We start from the raw sequence: 6,058 nt of genomic DNA, 5'->3' as shown, positions 1-6,058 counted from the left end.
ATACAATGTAAATATGGAGATTTTTTTTAAGTATAGATAACAAAACCAATAGAAATGCAAGAACCCAGATAAATCCATCATCATAATGGAAGGCATTAAAATGCTCCTCTCAAAAATCAAAAAGTTAGGCAAAAATAAAAAAAGGGTAAGGATATAGGAAAATGAACAAGTGTGAGCTAATATATAGCAATGAACCAGTGTGAGCTAATAAATGGAGAACTATAAAGTCAGCAAATATTGGAAATATAACCCTTCTGAGAAAAAAATGTACCCTATTCACAGGGCTCAATGAGGAGGAAATGAGCTAACCTATGGAAAACAGTTAGTAGGTGGCACCAGGTAAACAGTAAAATAGGTGAGCACCATCGCAATTTCAAAATCTGGCCACACAAGCTCTGTTATGAGACTGCCGTTCCTGACCACGGTGGCAAGATGAGCGACGAGATTCTATGTGGGAAGTTTAAAGCAGACTGAAAAATAATCTGCATTAAAGTGTAAATCAAAACAGAATTTCTGAACTATCTATAAGTGAATAGCAGCAAGCATAGTAATGTATCACTGTCTGTAGGATGTGGTGGTAAAAGTACTCTAAGGGAAATATATAACCTAAGTTTATGTATTATTAAACAGGAAAGATTCAAGATAAATGAACTTGTGCTTATATTAAACACATTAGCACCCAAAGAAAGTCTTTGTTTTGTAGGAATACAAACTGAAGCACTTACAGATGAAATAAGGTAGGATTTTCTTTAAAATACTCCAGAAAGAAATGCAAGAAATTTTAAGAAAGGGAGATGAAACATACCCAGCCAAAACTTGGTAGCTGCTGAGGCTGGGTGTTCCGTGCCCAGAGAAACACCACAGCATTTTCTCCACATCTGTGTGTGAAGATTTCCACATAAGAAGTATTTTAAAATGAACTAAAAACTATGTGAAAAGAAGTAATAAAAATAATACCAAAGAAGCCTTACAAAATGAAAAAGGGACAATGTTAAAAGGCAGAAATAAATTAATAGGAAAAAGTATGTGGTAGACTTGACCAATAAATCAAAAATTGGTCCTTTCAAGTAAAAAATACCTAATGACTGGTTATGAAAGCAATGCAGAAAATGTTTATGGTCATGATTTAAAAAGTAAAAAGGAAGCTGTAGATATTAGAAATTATAAAATTATAATTACATGTCAACATACTTGAAACCCTGGATAAAACAGATGGCTTCCTAGGAAAAAGTGTGAATTACTAAATTTGACTCCAAGAAGTAGATTTTTAAAAATCCTAATATTCCTGACCAAGAAACATTTATTCCTGGGATAATACAATCCCTATTAAAATCGCAATGGTTTCTTTGCAGAAATAGAAAAATCCATTTTAAAATTCATATGAAACCTCAAGAGACACAATAATCAAAAATATATATATTGAAAAAGTTAGAGGTATTACAATTTCAAAATTTGTTATAGGGGCTAGGGATGTGGCTCAAGCGGTAGCGTGCTCGCCTGGCATGTGTGGGGCACTGGTTCCATCCTCAGTACCACATAAAAATAAAATAAAAATGTTGAGTCCACCAAAAACTAAAAAATAAATATTAAAAAATTCTCTCTTTAAAAATTTTTTTTTGTTATAAAGCTACAGTAATCAATAAAGTATGGTTCTCTCATAAGGACAGACTAAATACCAATGGAATAGATTAAAGAGTCCCAAAATAAGCCCTTGAATATAGTTAAATAATTTTGACAGTGTGCCAAGACTATTCAGTGGGAAAAAATTCTTTAATAAATGATGTTGGAAAATTGGATAACAACATGGCAAAAGGATAAAGTTGGGCTCTTATCTTATACCATACACAGAAATTAACTCAAATGAACCAACGACCTAAAATATAGGACCTAAAACTGTAAAACTCTTAGCGAAAATACTTCATTACATTGGACTTGGCAATCATTTCTTAGACGTGATACCAAAAGCACAAACAACAAAAATTAAAATAAACTGTAGGACACTAAAATTCAAAGCTTCCCTGTAGTACGCTCTTTTAAGGTCTTCAGGGAATAGTCCGAGAAGGGCAATAGCTGGGTCAAATGGTGGTTCCATTCCCAGCTTTCCCAGGAATCTCCATACTGCTTTCCAAATTGGCTGCACCAATTTGCAGTCCCACCAGCAATGTACAAGAGGACCCTTTTCCCCACATCCTCTCCAGCACTTGTTGTTGTTTGACTTCCTAATGGCTGCCAATCTTACTGGAGTGAGATGGTATCTTAGGGTGGTTTTGATTTGCATTTCTCTGACTGCTAGAGATGGAGAGCATTTTTTCATGTACTTGTTGATTGATTGTATGTCCTCCTCTGAGAAGTGTCTGTTCAGGTTCTTGGCCCATTTGTTGATTGGGTTATTTGTTATCTTATTGTCTAATTTTTTGAGTTCTTTGTATACTCTGGATATTAGGGCTCTATCTGAAGTGTGAGGAGTAAAAATTTGTTCCCATGATGTAGGCTCCCTATTTACCTCTCTTATTGTTTCTCTTGCTGAGAAAAAACTTTTTAGTTTAAGTAAGTCCCATTTGTTGATTCTTGTTATTAACTCTTGTGCTATGGGTGTCCTATTAAGGAATTTGGAGCCTGACCCCACAATATGTAGATGGGAGCCAACTTTTTCTTCTATCAGACGCAGAGTCTCTGATTTGATATCAAGCTCCTTGATCCATTTTGAGTTAACTTTTGTGCATGGCGAGAGGAGGGGATTCAGTTTCATTTTGTTGCATATGGATACTGCCACATCGATGTTCATAGCAGCACAATTCACAATAGCTAGACTGTGGAACCAACCCAGATGCCCTTCAATAGATGAATGGATAAAAAAAAATGTGGCATTTATACACCATGGAGTATTATGCAGCACTAAAAAATTACAAAATCATGGAATTTGCAGGGAAATGGATGGCACTAGAGCAGATTATGCTTAGTGAAGCTAGCCAATCCCTAAAAAACAAATACCAAATGTCTTCTTTGATATAATGAGAGCAACTAAGAACAGAGCAGGGAGGAAGAGCAGGAAGAAAAGATTAACATTAAACAGAGACATGAGGTGGGAGGAAAAGGGAGAGAAAAGGGAAATTGCATGGAAATGGAGGGAGACCCTCATTGTTATACAAAATTACATATAAGAGGTTGTAAGGGGAATGGGAAAATAAACAAGGAGAGAAATGAATTACAGTAGATGGGGTAGAGGGAGAAGATGGGAGGGGAGGGGGGATAGTAGAGGATAGGAAAGGTAGCAGAATACAACAGTTACTAATAGGGCATTATGTAAAAATGTGGATGTGTAACCGATGTGATTCTGCAATCTGTATTTGGGGTAAAAATGGGAGTTCATAACCCACTTGAATCTAATGTATGAAATATGATATGTCAAGAGCTTTGTAATGTTTTGAACAACCAATAAAAAAATAAAAATAAAATAAAATTCAAAGCTTCTGTGTATCAACAACACAGTCAAGAGGGCTGGAGGCTGGGACTCAGTGGTAGAGAGCTTGCCTAGCATGTGTAAGGCACTGGGTTCGATTCTCAGCACTGCATATAAATAAGTAAAATAAAGGTCCATTGACAACTAAAAAATATTTTTAAAAAAACACAATCAATAGAGTGAAAAAGCAATCTATGTAATTGGATAAAATACATGCAAATCATATATTAAAGTTTGGATGTGAGGTGTTCCCAAAAATGTGTGTGACAATGCATGAAGGTTTAGAAGAGAAATGATTGGGTTATGACAGCCTGAACCCAATCAGTGAATTAATCCCCTTATGCGAAGCACTGAATAGCAACTGAAGGAGGGGTAGGGTGTGGCTGGAGGAGGTGGGTATGGGGGTGTGCCTTTGGGGTATATATTTGGTATCCCGCGAGTGGAGTCTCTCTCTGCTTCCTGGAGCCATGCTCCCAGGTACTTTCTCAGTCACTCTGTTCCATGACGTTCTGCCTCACTTCTCACCCCAAGGAATGGAGCCAGCTGTCTGTGGACTGAGACCTCTGAAACCATGATCCCCAAACAAGTTCCTCCTCTAAAATTGTTCTTGTCAGGTCTTTTAGTCACAGCAGTGAAAAAGCTGACTAAAACATCATATATCTGATAAGGAGTTAATATTCAGAATATATAAAGAACTTCTATAATATTAAAAAACAAGCAAGGGACTTGAGATAATTCTTCAAAGACTGTATACAAAGAGCAAGCAAGCAATGAAAAGATGCTCGACATCACTAATTATTAGTGAAGTGCAAATCAAAATAAGCATTGGCAAGGATGTAAGATAACTAAAACTTTTGTGCACTGTATATGGGAATGTAAAAAGGTGGAGTCACTATGTCCTACAGTAAGATAGTTCCTCAAAATATTAAACACAAAATTATTACATGATCCAGCAATTCCACTTTGGGGTACATATCCACAAAATCTTTTTTTTTTTTTTGATTGGGCAGAAAGTATAAATATATTTAATATGTTGATCATACTTTAGGCACATATAGAGAATCATATACTTAAGTAAAGAAAGGGCATGATATGCGTCTCATATGACCCTATTAATTAGATGAGGAAGAATTAGATATTTGCAATTCTGTTATGATTTCCCCATATGTCTGTTAAGTTACATGCTAAGAGACGAAACTGTTTGCTCCCAAGAAGGGTTTCTTCACAAGAAATGAATGAATGCAACTAGCAACCGGTCCATAAGAGGAAAATAAAAGTCATCCAAATACAATAACCAAGATTCATAACCAACACTGAGGCAAGAATTTCACCTACAGGAAACTACTCTATGTAAATAGATATGAAGCAAAAATAAAGTTTACCAAAATATATTCAATCACAGTATCAGGCATAAAATGTTAGGAACCATCCAAATGACCCAAAAGAGAGGAGGTAAAAGAAATCATTTTGGATCTATACATTTTTAGTCCTATGAATAGTTTTCATATTAAGGAAGCCTATTAGGGTATTGTATATTAAGAGTAATTACAATGATAATGATAACAATGATAATAATAACAGCTATAACTGACATTTCTTTGCTTTTTATCACAATTCTTATTATACATATAGAACACAATTTTTCATATCTCTGTTTGTATATAAAGTATGTTCACACCAATTTGTGTCTTCATACATGTACTTTGGATAATGATGTGCATCACATTCCACCATCACTGCTAACCCCTGCCCCTTCCCTTCCCCTCCCACCCTTCTGCCCTATCTAAAGTTCTAAAGTTCATCTGTTCCTCCCATGCTCCCTCTCCCTACCCCACTATGAGTCATTCACCTTATATCAGAGAAAACATTCGGCATTTGGTTTTTTGGAATCAGCTAACTTCACTTAACATTATCTTCTCCAACACCATCCATTTACCTGCAAATGCCGTGATTTTATTGCTGAGTAATATTCCATTGCATATATATGCCATATTTTTTAATACATTCATCTACTGAAGGGCATCTAGGTTGGTTCCACAGTTTAGCAATTGTGAATTCCACAAAATCTTAACGGCAAGAAAATTGCCGTTAAGATTGTGCAAATATCTCTTCAAGATATTTGTTCATAGTAGCATTATTCAGAATGACCAAGAGATGGAAGTAACCCAAATGTCCACTGATGGATGAATGGATGGACAAAATGTGTTGTATGCATACAGTGAAATATTATCATTCATCTTTAAAATGGAAGGAAATTCTAACACATGCTACAACATGGATGAGCTTTAAGGATATTATGCTAAGAGAAATATATCAGTCTCTCTCTCTCTCACACACACACACACACACATACGCACACACACACACACACACACACACACACAAATGTATGATCCCACTTACAGGAAATATCTAGAGAGTCAAATTTGTAGAAACAGGAAGCAGAGAGTTGGCTGCCAAGAGGTGGGGGTAATCAGGAGTTGTTTAATGACTACAGAGTTTCCATTTTTCAAGATGAAAAATTTCCAGAATTGGATGATAGCAATGGTTGCACAGAAAGGTGAATACACTTTACACTTCTGAACTGTAACTTAAGAT

This window comes from Marmota flaviventris, chromosome 12, assembly GCF_047511675.1.
Source record: "Marmota flaviventris isolate mMarFla1 chromosome 12, mMarFla1.hap1, whole genome shotgun sequence".
Lineage (NCBI taxonomy): Eukaryota > Metazoa > Chordata > Mammalia > Rodentia > Sciuridae > Marmota > Marmota flaviventris.
This window is presented reverse-complemented; position numbering follows the sequence as displayed.